This window comes from Centrocercus urophasianus, unplaced genomic scaffold (assembly GCF_019232065.1).
Source record: "Centrocercus urophasianus isolate 14NV4802_14NV808 unplaced genomic scaffold, USGS_Curo_1.0 seq_16, whole genome shotgun sequence".
Taxonomy (NCBI): Eukaryota; Metazoa; Chordata; class Aves; order Galliformes; family Phasianidae; genus Centrocercus; species Centrocercus urophasianus.
The window spans coordinates 18,053,808-18,074,544 of NW_024884711.1; the positions used below are offsets into that span (position 1 = coordinate 18,053,808).

At 39.7% G+C, this 20,737-nt stretch overlaps 1 long non-coding RNA gene across 1 annotated transcript; it reads left to right on the forward strand.

Annotated features, from left to right (window-relative positions):
* The first annotated feature begins 2,788 nt into the window (after positions 1–2,788).
* Positions 2,789–20,306, forward strand: LOC122159759. The gene is made up of 5 exons (XR_006168616.1): positions 2,789–2,948; positions 3,485–3,554; positions 12,702–12,848; positions 15,041–15,613; positions 17,078–20,306. It is a non-coding gene; the product is annotated as an uncharacterized LOC122159759 (long non-coding RNA).
* The last annotated feature ends 431 nt before the right edge of the window (positions 20,307–20,737 follow it).

Below are 20,737 nucleotides of genomic sequence, written 5' to 3' on the forward strand. Positions count from 1 at the left end.
GGCCGCCGCCGGGGGGAGGGCGCGCGGCGGCGGGGCGGGGCCCGCCGGGGCCCAACCGCCGCCCACTGAGGAGGAAACCGAGCCCTGCCGCCAGCCTCCGGCCGCCCCTCGCGCTCTCTCCGCCTCAGCGCGGCTCCCCACGCCGGAGGCTGAGGAGGCGGGGCGGAGGCGGGACGCGAGTCGGGCCCGGCGGGCGGCAAGGCAGCACAAGGGCGGCCTCGGCCTTCTTCTCCTCCTCCCACTCGTCTCTGGGCCGCGCGGCGGGGGGCGGGGCTGCGCGGCGCGCGCGCTCGTGCGGCGCTTTGACAGCGCGGATGGGTGGGGGGGCGGAGGGAGGCGGGAGGAGGGCGGGGCCTGCGGCACCGAGGGGCGGGGGGAGGCCGAGACCTCGCTGCCGGCCTGCCCGCCGCGGCTCGGGCGCCGAGGGAAGGGGGAGCGCGCGAGTGCGCGCCAGCGGCCAATCCAGCGAGGCGGTGGGCGGGGCCGCGCGCAGCACTGACCAACCAGGTTGTGCGCGCCCGCCTCGCGCTCCCCTAACTGACAGTGCGCGGGAAGCTCTGGCGCGGCTCTCGCTGTGGCGGGCCCCCGCCCTCCACGCTGGCCCCTCTCCTCCGAGGGACTTCCGTGGTTTCCGTAGGGAAGCCGAGGTCCGCTCTCCCTTCCCAAATTTGCACCGGCTGGTGGAGCTGACGCTCTCTAGGCGCACTGCTCGGGGGAATGGCGTGCAGGGACCTCTTCCCCACCTGCCGGGCATATTTCCCACAGCCGGTGGCGAGGGGGCGGGAACAAGCCACCTCCCCATTGGCTCAGCTGCGATGGGGACGCGCGCGGCACGCCGGGATATGTAGTCCTGGGTGAGGGGCTGAGGGGCTGCCGCGTGGTGGGGACGCATGCGCAGAGCGGCAGGTGTGCCTGGGCGTCCGGCTGCCTTGCGGGCCTAGGCCGGGCGGTGTGCGAGGGGGGGGGCGGTGTCTGCGGCGGGCTGGGCTGGTCAGCGTCACAATAAAAACGTTAATTATGGTTGTGTCTTTGGTTTTCTCGGTAGGGTTTCCTCCAGTTCTCCGTGGCATTCCCCACTTTCCCATGACTGTTTCTGGAAGATACCTGGTTAAGTTGAAACTGGCCATGATGTGATGTGGTGGAAGAGATGATGAGTGCCCAAGAACTGACAGCCAGGCTAGGCTTGCTGACCCCATTTCAGTTTGGAAGGAATTTGGTAGCAATGCCAATCTTTAGATGACAGCTTCCAATTTCAGCCCTCCAGTGCATCCTCTGCAATAAAGATGTCAAAATATGGAGCTTTTCCATCACAGACCAAGGAAATAATCAGAAATAAAAGTGCCCAAGCTATTACTGGGTGGTGCATGCTGTGGACATGCAGGTCACACACTGATGCATCAGGAAGTAACCTTACAAGCATGGTGATTTGCACCCAGATGACCCAATAGCAATACCTCACAGTGTGCCATATTCACCTCCTAAAATGAGAGTCTGTATGAGAAATGGGCGGATAAGTTAGCCGGGCTACTCATCTTTGTCTCAGTGAGAGACAGATGTCTCAGAATCTGTACTCGTTTCGGAAATGTGGCCCTAAGGTGTAAAAGCACTGTCTCAGCTCAGTATGAGATTGAAGTGGCAGACAAAAGATGGTGGTGGTAGTGTAGGTGGCTTCAGTAGGGCATTGTGACTTTTATATCTTTATTATCCACAGTGACACTCCTATACCACCTACTCTTTCCCAATTTCAGATGTCACTCTTGCTGAAATTCTTCCTGCCAGTGTAAGCATTCTGAGCACGCCTCTTTTTTCATTGTTCCCATATGAACCACTTCTCACCCTGTGCACCCCTCATACCTGTTGCTCCCTGCAGATTCTCACATAAGTCAGCAGAAGTTACCTGTTGAAAGAGATTATAACTCATGGTGTGTGTTCATTGACACAGGATTCCCATCTGCTGTTGGGACAGATTAAGGAAAAGTGTCAGAAATGAAAAATGAAGCAAAAAGTTTTCATCACAACTTCCCTTCAGGCTCAAACTGTGTTGATATCTGCAAACAGAGCACAACCTGCATTAGCAGAGGCCCAATGAAGGGTAAGGATCCTGGAAAGGTGTAGCTCAGGCATCACATCAGAAGGGGGTGCATAGTTTGAACTAGGGCCCAAACTAATAAAATTGACTTTCAGCTTGGCACCTCTCCCAGTGTTCTGTTTAACCAGTGGGCATTTAGCTCCTTGTTTTAATTTTTTAGTTCTCCCATCTCTGTATCCACATGTACAATTTTCTCTCTTATCAGTCCTAAATTTTCTGCCTTTCTCTCTTTTGATGAGTTTCCATAGTACTCTGATTTTGTTTTCTTCATTTTTCCCAGATTTCTCCTCTTTGTACTTACTTCCCTGAATCTTGTATTTCCCATTATTTTCTGCTCCCTCCTTCCTTTTGCATTTCTTTCTTCTTTTTCTTCTTTTTAGTCTCAAATTATATCCTATTTTTTGTCACTCTTGTTTTGTTCTCTAAAATATACCTTAGTGCCTGCATTGATTTTGTGCCTACCAAACAGTTTTAGATTTCTAAACTTTTAGGAGTTTCTCTGCTGAGCACAGCAAGGCTTGTCACACTGAACAGAGTAACACCTAAATATATTTACAAAGAAAAAAAAAAAAAAAAAAAAAAAGATGGGGGCGTGAAGGGGGAGGGTGAGACAGCTGGCTGCATGCTCCAGTTTCATTGGTTATCCTCTCTGCTATCTGCCAGTACTTACATAGGTTGCATTTGGACAGAAAGGTCTGGGAGGCCAGCAGCTGTAAGCAGCAGAGACAAGAATGAGACGGTGGCTTCAGAAAAACTTCAGAAAACTGTAAATCTGGTTGTAGGGCAGCTGGTTGCATTGATAATGCTGCAGCCCTTAAACACAAAATGCTAGATTGGTATAAAACCATTCTGATGTAAGGTAGGTGTTGGTGGTAAGAATACATAAATAAATGAGGGAATAATTTTAATCTGGCAGGATTATGCAAGATCAGGTATCAGATATCTGCATTTCTGAAGTAACTTCTTTGGCCAGCCCAAAGTTTCTTTTGCCAGTCTTTTTGTTCTCTCCTAATGCTCTTGGTGCTGTTTTGTCATAGCAGCTGAATGTTTCCAGGAAGTTGCTTTCCTTGTGTATATGCAGGTTTGGGTGCATATTTTTCCTCTTATTTGGGCCCTTCCTGGAATCTAGTGTTTTGTTGTGAGCTATCTTGGCTCCAAAAACAGTAGCTTCGAAGAATTCAGTGACAGCATAGCATTACCAATCAGACAGAGCCTGGATCAGAGCCACAGGGGAAATCATGTGTTTGGCAAGCTCACTCTCTAGGCTTTGCTCCATGTGATCCCAAGTGGACCAACTCAGAGGTATTTGACTTGCTGAGAGTCTGTGGAAAACATTATCAAAACCACCATGGGAATTCAAGGAATGAATTTGTCTGTTGTGTCATTTCTTTGCAGATGCATCAGCCTATGGGACTCCAAACAGCACAGAACTGGGTCAAGAATGCTCCCGCCAGGAAAGCCAATGGTAAAAATGAATATTTCAGTTCTGACTGTCATGACCCTAACTTACACAAGCCTGAAACACAAAGTTATTCTTTCCTCCTACCACATCAGTACCCACTGCACCTGATTTTTGCCTGATGTTTTCCCAAGCACTTTTTCATATCATAATGATGCAGCAGTAATTGTTAGAAAATAATTCAATCTGAGACACTGAATCAATCCTTTATTTTTTTCTAAACAGAATTAATGCAATAATTTCAGTCTAGACAAGGCTCCCTCATTCCCCACTCCTTTGCCATATCAACCCTGACCATTAATGAACTTCACATCAGTCAATGTAGAAGTGAACTTTAACTTAGGATATAGAAACAAAATCCATCTGACATTACTCAGGACCTCAGGTCAAGCTGCTGCCCAGCTACTCTGCCGCAAATCTAAGGATAAACGTGCTTATCAATTCCAGGGCAGCCTTTAATTTACTTATCCACGTTTAATCAAAGATGTCCATTTTCAATATCCAGACTCACATTATCCAGCATGGAATTAACATGCATACCTTAAGAAGATGACTGTTCTCTACTGTGTGCTTTCCTGTGTGCAATCTTTTGTGTGCTTGGAAACTGAAAGAAAGTCTTACCCAAAGTCTTTTTGAGCTTGAGGAGCTGTACATCCCACATCTTACCAAATCACCTGACAGTGGTTTTGTCTTCCACAGTCTACAACAGCGTGCAACACAGTTAATCTTTCTTTTTGATACAGAGCTTGGAGAGCTGAATGTACAGAGTGACTTTTTTTTCCAGTTAGTGATGCTGCTGTTGAAAAAGTATCTGAAAAAAAGTCTACTACCACTTAACAAAATGATTACTTTTGTTTCAAAAAATGTTCTTCTTACTGATGTGTTTCCAATCCTGACATGCTGTGAGAGCACTAGCATTGCAGAAGTATGCTTTGGGTCAACACGTGACTAAGTTGTCCTCCCCTGTACATTGATCAAGATGTATTAGCATTATCTTACAAAAAAAAAAAAAAAAAAAAAAAAAAAGGCTGAATTTATCACAAATCAGCCATTAATATTGTAATTTTAACTGCTAAAAATCTCATTCCAGTGCTCAACTGCTTCATCTGTGCTGGCAGAACTCTTTTCACAGAGCCAGACTAACACTCTAAGGAATCCTGTCTTTGTCAGTGACATTATGTGACTACACTGAAAGCTGAACCTGATGTAACTTCAGCTTTGCTGTTTCACTTTATGCAGCCCGTTGTTTGCAGGAAATGACACCTCTGGGTCAGGAAGTCTGCATGCATCTGCACTGAAAGCACAACTGTCGTGCCCAGACACATGCTTCTTGCTCGGTTTGTCTTGCAAAGACTTTGCAAGAATGCAGAGGCTGTGGTGATGGATGTGGTGATAGTTCTGTAGTACTTTATATGAGCTTTTGAAAGCTGCTGAGTGCTTCAGTAACAGTGGGATGCTCCTTATCCAATGTTACCTGCAGTGAAACAGGGCAAGCAGCTTACAGAGTAACAGAAGATCAGAAACTGGGATTCAGTTTAACCTGGGATGACTAATTATACGCCTGTAATACACAGTAAGAGTAAAGAGGATATCCTATGCTCTGTGTAACTTGCAGTTCATGCTCACATGCAAACCAAATGTTATACATGCTACCAGTGGCTGAGTTCTGCACAAATCTGGTAATAATAAATGCAAAACATGCTGCATGAGGAATGTGCCCGTAACTATACTGCTTCTTGTCCAGCAAAATCAATTAATATACCTGTAAACTTAAGTCCACAAATACAATAGGTGTGGGAGACAAATGTGAGGTGGAACTTCTGCCCTTGATCTCTAGAAAAGAAAGTGAACAAATCAAGCAAATTTCAAATTCTCAAATATGTTTTCTAATCTTCACTCTTCACTATGATACAGTTTTGCTTTAATGAAATTTCTCAGGTGATAAAATTGAGAATGAGCCTGAGACTCCATTTCTGTCTGGGCGCAAGTGTCAGTGCATTTGGTGGAGGAAGACTAACCACTGTAAAAGAAGAAATGAACGAAGACGCAAATGGAAGTAAGCTAGTGGTAACAGATTATTTCAGCTACCCAAGATTGGTGGCTCATATGTCACAGTAAAAGTAGCAAATTCGTGTTACCACAAATGTCTGCTTTAGGCAGTAGGTAGCTTTGCTGGTATGCTAGAGATTTAGTTCTAAGTAACAAATGAGATTTGATTTAAGAAGTAATTACAGCTGAATCTCACTGTCACAGTAGCTGCAAGATAGTGAAGATTAGTATATTGATCCTAACTGCCCTGTGTCCAAAGACATAAAAACACAAAACTAGAAGTATTTAAGAAAATAAGATCCTTAAAATGGGTATGGTATCTATTAAAGTATGCCACAGTAGGATGACAAAAACTTCAAACATGTTTCATTAGATAATTTACTCAGTTAACACATAAGTCTACCTGGAGGTAAAAGCAGTGCCAGTGATGTTAGCAGGAAGTGTTGTGGACTGAATTCTGGATCTGATGTGTATAGGGAGGCTGAGTGGGGAAACCTTAGTTTGAGTGGCCAGAAATAAATCCAAATAAAGATAATTATGTGGAATAAAAGACGTGCAGGCATCAGGAGACATGTTAAGCTACATTGAGAGACTGGCTCAAAGTCAGCAGATCTAACCCCTCTGCAGATGTTAGTACTCACAGGGAGCAGGCCACTGGTGCATGCGTGAAGCAAGGATAAGGGGAAATGGTTTTAAAAACTGGAAGAGGGTCGGTTTAGACTAGATATCAGTAAGAAATTCTTTACTGTGAGAATAGTGAGACACTGGAAAAGATTGTCCAGAGGGGTTGTGGATGTCCCCTCCCTGGAAGCGTTCAAGGCCGAGTGGATGGGGCTTTGAGCAACCTGGTCTAGAGGGAGGTGTCTCTGCCTATAGCAGGGGGTTGGAACTAGATGACCTTAAAAGTCCCCTCCAACCCAAACCATTCTATGATTCTATGATTATTTTTGTAGATAAAAAAGTGAAGTCATTGTTAGAAACTGTTATGAATACATATGGTATCAAAATAAAAGAGGTCATTTAAGTTACAAGATTTCTGTTTCTTTGACACTATTAACAACAGTAGCTAGAATGAAAAAACTGCAGAGTTCGTACTGCCTTTCTCCACTTCCAAGGAATGAAGAACCTCTAATGCTTGTTTTTCTAACTTGTTCTTAAAACCTAAATGGTGGAGACTCACACTACATCTTTACAATCTATTTCTGTCTATAGAAGTTTTCCCTATTTTAGCCTGAGTTTTTCCTTCAACAATTGACACCTGTCAATTTTTTGTTTGTTTTTGTTTTGTTCTCAACGTCACGAAAAACAGTCAGCAGCATCCCTGTTTATGGGAACCTTCTACATGTTGGAAGGTTATCATACACTGCCACAGCTGCCATCAGGCTTTAATTTTTAGAACAAGCATGTCCCTTTTTTTTTTTTTTTTTTTTTTATAATTATTCTCTATCTCCTAAATTTTTTTAAATTTTTTTTTTTTTTTTTTTTTTTTTTTTTTTTTTAAACCTCTTTTTGTATTAGCCTATTAAATTACACCAAACTAAGGCTTCAGAGAGGTGAGTTAAGAAAAACAATTAGTAACCGTATCTTGTATATGACACATGTATTAAAATGCCCCAGGATGAATTTTTCTATCTTTGCATCAGCTTCATAATGTTGACTCATTTTCAATATGTGGTTTACTGTAACACCCAGGTCTCTTTCTACAGTGCTGTTGCTATTCTCAACTTTGTATTTATGCGTTTGATTTTCTCTTGCCTCAATGGATTATTTGTACTCGTCTTCATTGCATCTCATCTTATTGATTACTGACCATTTCTCCCATTTATCAAAATTATTTTGAATTCTAATCCTTCCTCCTACACAGTCCCATCTACTTTAGTATCACGTGGAAATGCACACACACAAAAAATGTATATATAGTTGGAAACTTTCAAATGCAATTGATTTTTAAAAATGAAATTTAAACCTTGCGGGAAGCAACCCCACACCACTGTTCTTGTAAGCATAGCTATCCCCAACTGATTTTAGGTGTTGTGGAGGGTCCCACTGTTGTTCAAATCTGTTCTTTGTTTTCTTTTAAAGAAAAATTGTCAACAAATCAGTGAAGAAAAGAATCGTGCCACATTGCATAGGTGATATTTTGTTTTGGTATTTTTTATCTTTTTGAGTTGAACATAAAAAGTGCTTTCTGTTTTATAGCGCTTCATGCACATTGCTGAGATTAACCTCCAAAATGTTACAAGTTTCATTCTAAATCATAACAAAAGTCCTCTCTTTTCATCAAGTTGTAGTTATTACATGAAACAGAAAAGTAAACTGCTTTGAGATTCTCCTTGGAATTACACGATGCTATAAGATGCTATTGCTATAAGAGAGTTCAACTCTTCTGCTTGGCAAAAGAATGTGGCTACGAGCAGCTCTCTGTCTGACTTACAAAAGCACCTTAACTTATAGTTGTATATTTAGATTTTTATTTTAGAGTTCAGATACAGTTGCCTGACATTAAATTCAGCTTCCAAGGCTGCAAATTTATGGCATTTTGGTAGTTATATGTTTTGCAACAAGCAGTTTCCAGAAGTGGACAGCACTCATTTGATGTCATTCAACCCATTCATGTCAGTCTTCAGAGAGAGAACTGTTGAAGAATTTAATGTCTGAGTTGTGTCTCGTGTAAGGGTAGATAAGAACTCTGAACTAGCTAGACACATCAGGAGCCTTCTGCTTCTCCATGAGCAGAACAGGAAATCTAATTTGTCTCATGTGGTTTCCTGCTGAAACATGCATTTGTAGTGAAGAATGTATGAGCACTGCAAAATTCACTTACCAGATAGTGAAAGATATCCTTTATATTCTGACATTTTTTTCTGAGGTGGAACATTAAACTTGCTAGAAAATGACTAAGAGAATATAACATGGAAATTATTTCTCTCTACCTACTTGGAGCAGAATAATTTATAGATGATTTAGAGAAAGAGATATAAGCCCTTTATTTTAATGTATATATTTTAGATATTAAAAAATGGAAGAGGTTCTCACTGATGTGAGGTCTGCCCAAGGCTTAAATAAGGGGCACCTCACAGCTCTGGGGTAGGCACTGCTCTGCTGCATAGCTGAGATAACTGACAAGCTTTCATGGAGATCCAAGCTCTTTTGGGTACCACCAAATCTTTCTCTGTGGGAATGCACGTTTTTAATCAGTAGGCAGAGGTAAGGCCAGCAAACAGCTGGGCAGCAGCTGCTGCAATCACACAAGGGTGCAGATGGAAGATCTGGCACCGAGTGGCTAAACAACTTAGTCAGCTTGACAGCAAATAATACCACAGTTAGAATTCCTATCCCTACTAATCCTGCTTCAAACAGGTTGGGAAGGGAAATGTTACCGAAAGCCAGAAGGAATTCTTAGGATTTCTTAGTTTCAGTTCTTATTTAAAAATTATTCTTGTTTTGCCAAAGTTTATAATTGTTATATAGAGTAACAAAGGTTCCAGAAACTTGTAACATTATGCTTTCTCTCAGCTTGTTTGTACTTGAGAGCAGTCAGTCAGAAAAACCCTCATCTTGCTCATCACAGTGTTGCATGCTGGTTTTATCTGTCATTGCACTGCAGGTCATTAGCAGCTGCAGCACTACTTAACGACACTCTAATTAGCATCTTGAGAGTTAGTCACTTCATTTTGTGCTGATTCACCTACAGCCACATAACTACCTGTGATGGGCTGGCATGCAGCTGTGTAGTTTCACAGCCATCTCCAGGTACCTCAGGATGGGTAGGTCTCCTTTCTCCAGCGCTTGTGGCCACTGACTCCTTCATGGCAATGCTGGCACTTGTATGGCTGCTCAGTGACTCAGAAAACCTCAAATAACTCACCTGGGAAAAAAACAGTCAGAAAAAAAAGGTGTTATTCTCAGCTTTTTCAGCTTTTACATCTGACTGTGCTGTCTCTTCACATGGGGCAGAGTTAGCCTAAGTTATGCGTAATGGGGAATTAAACCCAGAATTTGAGATGTGGAGTACCAGAAGTGTCAGGACATAAAAAGGCTTCACATGGATTTTAAAGGATATATATAATTTCATACCACGTGTGGATTAGCCTGAAAACAAGCAATAGAAAAAAACTACTGCTACTTCTGAAAATGTTTTGGAAAGTTTTTCACCTGTCTACCATCACTGATACAGATGTTTACAAGGAGAGGTCACTGCTGTAATTAATAGAACAGCAACATTCTCTGGAGATCTACCACAGCCATGTGAGCATGGCTGGTCCAGTAGCTCCTTGATCTTGCTCTCAGCTAACTCTTTTTATGCCAGAAGCTAAGCAGAGTGAACCAGATATTCCACTGGTTTTACAGTTCTTAAAGTATGCTATTATTTACAGAACCTGCTTGACTGAACATTTCCTATTATTTATGACTTTTAAATATGAAATCTGACAGCTTCTATTTACTTACTTACTTATTTTTTATTATTACAGACATTTTGTTACTTTTTTTCAAAGAAAATCAGTTCCTGTCCATCCCAGTGCTTCCCAGCCACACAGTTAAGGACAATCACTGCTACATGCTGGTGGTTGGCATCTGGGTGCAGGATACCTGTGCCCTTAGCTGTGCCTGCAGTTGGAGGACAATCTGTCAAAACTGCTGTTAGCCCAGGTGTCTGGTCATAGGCTGCACTAAAAGACCCTGAAATCAAAGACTGTGGCTGAGATGTGAGTCATCAGCAGATACCAAGCACATTTCAGAGAAAAACCACTAAATGGAACATGCCTATGCTGCTCTCTGATCTTTTTAGCTTGTACTTATGTTAAAGAAGTAACACACAGAAGGCAAGAGTTAACAGTGATTGACAGTGACCTCAATTGCCAAGAAAGCCTTACTGCCCAGCTTCTTTCTCCTGCTTTTCCTCATCTATATGTTCCTGTTATCTCAAGTCCCCTCCCTTTTTTGTTCCAGCTCGGATTATCAACAGGCTTTTCTGTTAATTGGTATAACTTACCCTGCAATGGAAAAAAATATCCTTTTTTTGTTGCTTAATGGAAGAAACTGGCTCACAGAAACACCTTGTTAGCTCTGTGCTGTAGGCAGGAGTGAATGGCTAGTGTTGGGGTAAAAAAGGGGGAAGCAATGTGAGTGTCAGCTGTGATAGGCTGTTAATTCACCTCATCAGAGCTGTGAAACCATTACTTGGGGATCAACAGCTTGTCTTGCAAGCAAAGGTGGTGAGAATACCTGCCAAGAAGGTTCTATAAGCTGTGGTTAAACATATTGCTACAGCAGCTAATGTGGGCAGAAGCTAGAAGTGGAATGTTATCCAAGCCCCAGGTTTTCATTAGCTGCAAATACAGCACTGATAATAGAATAATGACAGTCAAAGCATAAGTGGAATTCTGAAGATATCTTAAGTAATTTGTAGCACTGAATAATGAATTTAAGAGTAAAAAGTGCACTGCTAGATATTCAATTTCCAGTTTATTCAAATTATTGCTTATATTAATGCAATTAATATATAGCACATTTTGCATAGAATCACAGAATCATAGGGGTTGGAAGGGGCCTCCAGAGATCATTGAGTCCAACCCCCCTGCCAAAGTAGGTTCCCTACACCAGGTTGCACAAGTAGGTGTCCAGACAGGTCTTGAATATATCCACAGAAGGAGACTCCACAACCTTCCTGTACAGCCTGTTCCAGTGCTCCGTCACCCTCACCGTAAAGAAGTTCTTGTGCACATTTATGAGGAACTTCCTATGCTGCAGTTTCTGTCTGTTTCCCCTCATCCTGTCTCCACACACTGTTGAAAAGAGTCCGGCCTCGCCGCTCTGCCCCCCACACCTCACATATTTATAGACCTGGATCAGGTCTCCTCTCAGTCTTCTTTTCTCAAGGTTAAACAGATCCAGTTCACTTAGCATTTCTTCATAGGGTAGATAGTTCCCTTTTTTGGATCAGAATTTAGTGAGGGTCTTTCTGTTGTTCATAAAAGTGTGTGCATATGTACATACATGCTTTCTGAACTTCTGCTTGAGACTATAATGATCTCAACTATCAGAACACCATGGAACTCTGAAAGAGGATCTTACCTCTGAAAAATTATTGTACGTCTGATTTTTAGTATTTGCATGCTAACAGCACACTAGTAAAATCAGGAAGTTTTACCAGCTCCAGTAGAGTTGGGATATCAAAGAACAGAGATGCTAACGTCCATATTCACAGAGCATACTTAGTTGCATAGATATCATTAGATGACTTGCCTGAGGCATTTAGAAAAGCCTCTGTGGAACAGGCACTGTACCTAAGCCCTCAAATCCAGGAGTACTTCCCTTACTACTGAACTTTGTTGTTTTATTGTGCTTGCAACAAATCGTTCGTTTAAAACTGGATTTAGACTACTCTAGGAGTTTTGAATGTTGATCCTGGTTGGGGGGAAGGATATAAAACTGCTGCTGATGCATAGAGTTTCCATGTCTATGACATCAAAAACAAGCTTAAAATAAGTAGTACTGGGTTCTATTGATGCCCTGAGGAGCTGAAGTCAGAGAAGTGAAGGAATACCTCTGAAGAATAAAACCAAGACTTAGCATTACTTTGGTGTTACTAAGAAAGCTGGTCTGGTGATGTTCTGTGCACCTGCTTGGAAAACACAACACATAAAAGAAGAAGAAACAGTTTTAAGATTAAGTCTACATTGTGAATATAATATAATCATAAGTCTAAATTTTGAAGCTTTCTTTTATATAAATTCATTTTGTTGAGATATTTAGAGGGGTTTTACATATATTTTAAGGAAGGAATTTTAAAATGGAAGTGCATGAAGCATTAAACAAGTATTTTCCAACGGAGTTTTCTCTGATATGAAAGGAATTCTTGGTGTCACCTCTCATTTCCTGTGCTGGCTGTAGGACACCAGGAACAAAAAAGTTGAAATTCTAACTAGTGACATTTAAAAACTGGAATATACATTATTCTGATATGCCTCATATATATGACTTTAAATTATCACTGAGAACAGAACAGGACTTTGGAGCAGCTAACGACCTTCCCCAGCATAGATTTGATGTGCAGATATATGCATGGATACATCTACTTTGCCCCTTTAAATTTGTTCCTAGGTTACTTAAGGTTTGTCTACTCGGGGAGCTCAGAGCTGCTGATGGATGTTACCAAGCTTCATGTGAACCAGCTTCATCCATGAAAAGGTAGCAGAAGGTGAAGTGTGCCAAATTCATGGCTGCTGGAAGCCACTTTCAAACTTCTAGGTAGGTGTTTGCCCTGTGGCTCTTCATAATCATGTAATTATTTGTTGCTATTTTTATCTCACTGCGAAAGTATTAATCAGACAAATTAGACAGCACACGCAGTCTACAGAATAAGTTTTAGCTCAATACACCTGCTTATGTTGTCATAACATAATTATTAGCTTTCTATTTTCATCAGATTTTTGTTTTCTTCTATTATTAATAAAACCATTTTTATGAAATGCAGACTGTATTGAAAATTAGTATATGAATGTCATTTTAGTGATCATATGGACAATGTATTTTCTATTCTTGACGTCCTTCTCTTCAGGACATTAACAGTATTTAATAAGTGAAAATTGGATTTAAATGCAAGAATGTAAGACAGATGCTATTAGGTAGCCTTGAAACAGCAACAAAAGAAATCTGAACACATAAGGCATGAAAGAAGCCATACACTTTAAAAAAAAAAAAAAGGAAAATTCATGCTGAACATACACAGTGTTTGTTTTGTTCTTCAGTTTGCCTAGTTTAATAATATTCTAGCAATGTTACATATCTACCTTCACTGTATTTTTTTTTTCCTTTTAGTTAGTGTTACTACTGGCAAGATTCACACAAATAAACGTTGACGCATTAAAAAAATAAGAAAGATGAATTTTTTCAGAGTGTGTTTCCATAGGCCCCTGGGCTTTTCTAGTAGCTCACTGCCACCCAAGGAGTCCAGCTCTTGCTTTTGCTGTGTTCCAAGACCTTCTTGCAAGTATCTTTCCTGCAAGCACTTCTGTGACCGCACAGCTCTGTCCTCCCTCTTGCTCCAGAATTGTTGCTCAGAGCACCAGGGAAGAGAAATCACGAGAAAGCAATGAAGCAGAACTATTTTTCAGTTTCTCTGGCTTCTAGGAACTGTGGCTTCTACCCATCCTCCTGAGACAGCCAGTCATGTTCTCTTGGTCTGAAGGCCTCTTATGACTGTAGGCAGGGCTGAAGACTGGGCACAGGCCAGCAAAGGCATGAAAACAAAGCAGAGAGAAAGCATTGGTTTGGAGTGGTTGGTCATCCCTGGCACACCCTTGGCACAAGTAGTTGAGGTCAACCCAACTGGCTCCTCTGTCTCCAGACTCTAAAAAGGTTGCAAGGAGGAGCTAGGTTTATAGAGAGACAACACTTACAGATCCAAAAATGTTCATTTAGTAGAAATGAAGTCCTGTTAACAAATGGGCAGCTTTCTTTTTTAAGAACACTTAGTTAAAAGGATATAAAAACTATCAAGATGTGCAAGCTTCAAAAGACCGTAAGGAATATCACTTCTGGCTGTCAGATGCCGTAAGTATGTGTAATAAGAGCCGAAGGGAAAGAATAACAAACAGCGCTTTTTGAATTAAAAAAAAAAACGTGTCTTTTCTGTTCAGCATTGAAAAGAGAATCAAGTACTTCTGCATTTATTAGGAGTTATTTTTCTGCGTGCCTGCCTTTCTTCTAAAAGGAAGAGTGAATGAGAACGATGAGCTTCTGTTAGCTTAGTGAGGTGGAGAACAATTGTGAAGAAGCAGAAAATTCAAAGTATATAATATTGCAAACAATACAAAAGATGATTTCTCTAACGAGAAATACCAAAGCCAACTCAACAATGTTTCCTAGAAATATAGTTGCTGTAATCCCTCGAGCTCCATTCAGTTTCACATTGCAGTGTTTGCACAAGTTATATGAAGTGAAGACTTATCAATTGTTTTAAAGTAATTCTTAACGTTACATTTTTGTCAGTGCTTCTTTGCTTTACTCAAACTCAAACATACTCTCCAAAGTAGCTCAGGCTTAGAATAGCAATGAGTGTGATTAATGGGAGGTGAAAGACATTGTCGTCTCAAGCTGTGATGCCAGCACAGTTACTGACATAGGGTCTGATTTGCCTCAGAAATAAGAATTTTGTTCAGAATTAAAAGGAGTGTACAGCTTTCTTGTGGCTTCCAATTGCAACCTGTCTATACCAGTTAGGCAAAATGCAAAGCAATAACCAAAGTCGTAGTCATTTACAGTAATTGTAGGCTTGAGTTGGGACTTAGGGCTGATGGTGAAGGATGAGGAAGTGCTCAGGGGAGAAAGAGGCACAGAACTGTGGTGATCTTGCCCTGGGAAACTCCCTCTGGTGCAAACTTGGCAGGGGATTCTTTGATAACCACAATTTACCCTTATGCTCTCCATCTTTTCCTCAGCAAGGTGGTCTGTCCAGCTTTTATTGCCACTGCTCTGTATTGGTTACAGCTACAAGGAAAGGAAATGTATACCTGCCACTTGAAGTACCCAGATGCAGGACAGACATCTTGAGAGGACATGCTCAAACATTTCTGCCTATTTTCAAGTGAGAATATTTACCTCTTGCAGTTCTGGAACTTCCATGGCAGATGAAGAAAAGAAACTGAAGACAATGAGATGAAGGAGGGATTATTCCCCTTTAACCAGGTTGTAACACAAACTTTCAGAAACTATTTGTTACTTCCATTGTCACAGGAACCACGTGACCACAGATGAGAATAACATATTTCCAACCAAATTCTGTAACAACATTTTCTCAACTGCTAAAGGAGTAATAAGCTGATGGTAAAACATGAATCATTTAGTCTATATAAATACATGATTTTAGCATGGGTGCATTGTGGAAAGCTATGTCACAAGTGTATGATGTATATTGAAAGATGATGGATAATTTCACTGCAATTATTTGTTCTTTTTCAGAAGCCATCTTATCATTTTCTGTATTTTTCATGATTCTCAGCAGTGTAAATGTGGTAAGAGTTTGTTCCAAAATTAAATGATAGTCAGTGTCATTAAACATGTCCCTTTGTATGCTATTTTACATTTGACAGTTCATCACAGACAACTTATACATTTACCTCTGCATAACCTTCACTGAGTCTTATAATAGTATATATTTTTTTCATTTACTCAGGTGAGAAAAAGATAGCTTTTCTTTTTTAAGGAGTGGGGCACTTGTCACTGTTTCTATCTGAGCAGAGCTATAACACAATTCACTTAAGATACAAAGATAATGCTTTCTATCAGCCTCAGGTCTCGTACCTACTCTTTACATAGCACAACAAATTTACAAATCCAGTAAATTTAGATGCTTAAACCTGTTATTACTATTATTTAATGTGATAAATATTTAGTATAAGATCCTAAGTAATGTGTAGGAAGGTTGATATACAAAGAGGTTGGCTATATGGCTGTGATGGATTTAAATTACAAACACACTTTTAAAACTTTTAGTAGCAATTGGATTTATGTAGGAATGCAAAGAAATGAAGTTGCAGCATAAATGTTATCTGTTGTGTGAGATACTCTACAAATTTATTATGTTATCTTCAAAGATATATTGTTTTCTAGATTCAGGATTCTACACTTGACTGTAAAATTTTGGCAGACAGTCTCCAAAAGTCATGTGTGTTTCCTTTTTTTTTTTTTTTTTTTGCTTAAAAATACTCTACTCTGTTTTGTTGAGAAACTGAATTACATTTGGAAGATAATTTACTTTAAAATAGATACATTAATACATTACCAAAATAAGACACATTTTTTGCTTCAGTCCTCCTTCCCATTTTATATTATCCTTTATTATTGTTACTGGTGGTTTTAAATAGGTTGGTTATGCAGCAAAATCTCATATACACGTGACTTCTAGCAAAAAATATCTCTTGGCAATAAAATCACAAAAATGAAGACCAGCCTAAAGCAAGAGTGAAAATATCCTCTGTGGACAGATGCTAAGTAGAAAGAGTGAGTCAGTCTGGAAAGAGAAATTTAGACAGGGAAAAAGGAAGGCAGTTCTGCAAAAAGATAACATTGCTATTTTCAAAAAATCATTTTCTTGAGCATTTGTGTCAGTGTCACAGTGGAAGAGAATAAATGGTAACCATCACTTACAGCTTCTGGACTTTTCCCTAAACCTTAGCTCTAGAAGTAGATTACACTCGCTCTAACACATACCCATCAACAACCATGCCACCTACTGAAGACAGATACAGCAGATCACCGTGTCAACAAAATACCAAGAAGAAAACACCATACCCTTTCAGGCAAAATCCCCCACTTGTCTATTAAATGCATTTACTTTTCATTCACTGTCTGGTTCCCCATGCTTGAATACTATTCTAGTTACAAAAGTACGTGCAGTTATTATGAAATACCTGTAGTGAAAATTTGAATACTTTTAACCTTTTCTTTTCTTAAATATTGTTGTTTGGCTTTTACAGAGACTGAATTAGGAAAATCAGCCAATTCTGGATCAGGATTGATGTAGCAAGGTCACGAAGCATTTCAACCGTGCATGAAAAAGAGCTGGTAATGTTGGAATGTTAGTATGCGGTATTCAATTAAGTGCTACATATTGTAGGAAGTAAAAAGAAACTATTGGATTTGTCATGAAGTCACACTTCACTTTTTCTACAACTTACCAGTCATTATCAAGCTCTGATGGCAGATGAAGGAGCCAGTTTCTTCCAGTCTTTAGCAGGAAAGAATGAAAACTCTTTCCTATAACCAAATCTCATAGTTTTAAAAGTCACAGTACTGATTAACCCGTATGTATTAGCTTTTGTCAAGCCCACATGTATTAGGTTTAGTCATCTGAATTTTTCTTGGTCTTTGCTGTATATCTTAGACTTAAATTTTATTTTGCCACCTAATTTAATGTTATCAAAGCTTTAGACTGCAATATCAGTGTGTCTGCATCTTGTTGAATAAGTATGAACTATTTCCAATGTGACTTGTGAGCCTGGGACCAAAAAAGGCGACAGAAAAGAGAAAGAAAAATATGTGATGGCTGAGAAAACTGTAACAAGTCCTTACAAAGTTGAAGATGTGAAGTGGATATGATACAAACCTGTCATTTTATTCTGGTCAGAAAACTCGTGGGATGGATGAGAAATAGAACATGTTTGAGCACTGGAACTTTTTTTTTTAAACAAACTATGAGATGAATTCTGTGAAGAAAAAAGGAGTTAGTCAGTATCACCTCATTTGTCATTCCTGTAGAGCAAAGAAGAACATGTTACTTCAGCTCTTCTGAAACCAAGCTGCAGCATGAAATTCATAGAGGTCCCTGGAAGATCTATGTCTCCACCTATGGATAGGAATACCTGCAAGCACTTATATTACCTGTACAGCTGTCTGTCTTCAGCACTGTTGTTTGGTGTCTGTATTAGAAAAAATACAGCTATAGACTCATACACAGTAATTTGACAGCTCTATCTGGGATTTCGTAATCCATAAAATTCTACGTGAATAGGAAAATGCTGATAAATTTCAGGAGGTGCCGAAGTATAGTCCAACTCATTTTAACAACCGAGGCTGTTATGTAACAGGACTTTTCCTTGTATGTCCTTTTTCTAAAGGAAATAGAAGATTTTCTGCCTCACTGTGGAGAGGATCAAAAACTGAGCCAGGTTACAGAGCTTATGGTGAAGTGAGGAGTTTTGTTCACTTCAATCCCAGAACCACCAGATTCCAAAGTTACTATCACCACAGTGGTGGTGGTAATATTTCAACACTTAGTTGAGGATTGTGTCCCTTAAAGTCAACAAACTTGTAGCATGGTATTAATATAATCTTTAATACTCATTAAAACTGAAAATATGGCCTTTTGAAATAATACTGCCTTCTTTCCTGAAATGGTTATAGTGCTAGAAGCATTATTTGACAGTAGCAAAATGTCTTATTGATGTGCCTTTAAAAGAAAGTTTTACAGAAAGCATTTTAATGCACTTAGCCATTGAAAAATTTACTTGCTGTGCAGTTTTTTGAATAACATATATTGAATATAGTATTTATGATGAGATTTAGAACCAGGATGTATTAGTATGTAGATGAAAATTACTTATGCTGTGTTTTTGCAATTATTCTCTGGCATAAATCTGGAATGAAGTCCCTAGAAATTCCAACATAAAAATCTGAAATGTAATATTAATAACCTGAAATTGAGTAGTGCTCTTGAACTGTAGTAGAAATATTGTGTCCTCAATTGTAATTAATTTCATTCAATTTCAGTATACATGAGAGATGAATGTGATGGAAGACAGTATCAATAAGTAATAAATGAAATAGTATCAATAAGAAATAAATGAAATAACTGATATTCCAGATCTTTACAGACAGTGCTAATCTTGTTGCAACAACCTCAGGCATAGAAGGATACTAATTAATGACTCAAATTAATAAATTTGAGAATTTACTTTAAAAATAAATAATCCTAAAGCTTTTTGCTTAAAAAAATATAATCGTTCTTAAAAATTAAATCTCTAAATTTCTGCTAATTGATTCACATGCTTGGCTATATTTTATTATTCACTTTCTGAATAACAAAAGCATTGGATAGTGAAAATAGTTGTAAGAAGCAAGAGGAGAAATTATTTCTTGTGCCAGTTGACTATCATTTGATGACTAAAAAATTATCAATGACAAGGAGGAAGCACAAACCTGCTTATACTAGTACTTCAAAATGTTACAACTTGAGTTGTCCATCTGTTGTGCTGAAAGAAGACGTGATTTTTGCTCCATGTGCTATCATTGCCATATATGATAAAGCTGTACAAACAGATATGTAATATTGATTAACAAAAAAGAACAAGAGACAGGGCTACAGAAGGATATTCAGACATCCAAGGTAGGATATCAATTTGCGACACTCTACCTGTCTCCACAGCACAAAGAGGGAAGAGAACATGCTTCTCTTTTTTAGCCAAGTGTAGGCTGGGTAGATGGCTACTTAGAAACTCTTGAGTTTCATGCATTCAGTCTGCTTGTTCCAGTCTGGCACTCTTTCTAAAGTGTCTTTCTGCTTTATTTATTGTGTCAGCCAGAAGTGGTAACGTTAATGCTCTATTTTAATTTCTGAAATAAAACAATCCTCAAGTTTCTTCATATGGTTCCCGTAGGCTCTCAATATTACTCTGAAACTTACTGCCTTTTACTGCCTTGGCAGATATCAATATTGACTGTGAAGAGTTAAATGAAATGGCCAGGATGCCTTTGGCACATTGTTCATAGTCTCACCTAAGCAGACATGAAAAACAGTAAGTAGAAGAGACTTGCAATCATGCACGGGCAAAAAAAGTGGCCACTGCACCTTTCACTCCCTCATGAAGTTTACTACCAGACAAAAGATAAATCTGAGTTGTATGTAGTATGCAGACTTTTGACCGGCCAAACAAAAAAAAAAGTTCACCTTAGAAAACCTAAATCGTCCTTCTGAGTCGCAAAACCTAATCAAAAACTTTACACACACATATATATGTTTGTTATAATTAGCACAGAACTGGACATAAGTTCTTTTTTTTAATCTCTATAATTAGAGTAAGATCACTTAATTTGAATTTCCCCTGGATGTATTTTTATAGCACTTGGGCCATTCAGGTTTGTTTCAGGTTTTTTTTTTGTTGTTCTTGATTTTTTTTTGTGTCTATTGTTGCATTGCTTTTTTTCCTGTTGCTGTTGTTTTGTTTTCTATTTAGTTTATACTTTGCTATTTTTAGTAATATTTATTTTGCCATTGCTAATGACATGAACTTTGAAATTGACTTGGCCAGCTGAAGATAGGTCTAAGGTTAATTTTCTGTAGATGGGAAGTTGTTTTACAGTGTGATGGAGATTGATCTTCACTGAGAAAGCCTGTCTAAGTTTTCTTTTTGAAGGAATATAGGAGTACTTTTGATTGCTATTTCATGTAATTCAACCTTCACGCATGGCAAGCTGACAGATGAAAGCTTCAAACTCCCTCCTGAATTAGAGAGAGATACCAGAATCCCGTTTTCCTTATCTGGGTCTGCACTTTCCTGGCAAACAGTGTCCTACAATGGTGAAGAATGCAGGCCACTGTTAACACAGTCTCACGAAGAAATACGACTTGATAAACAGAT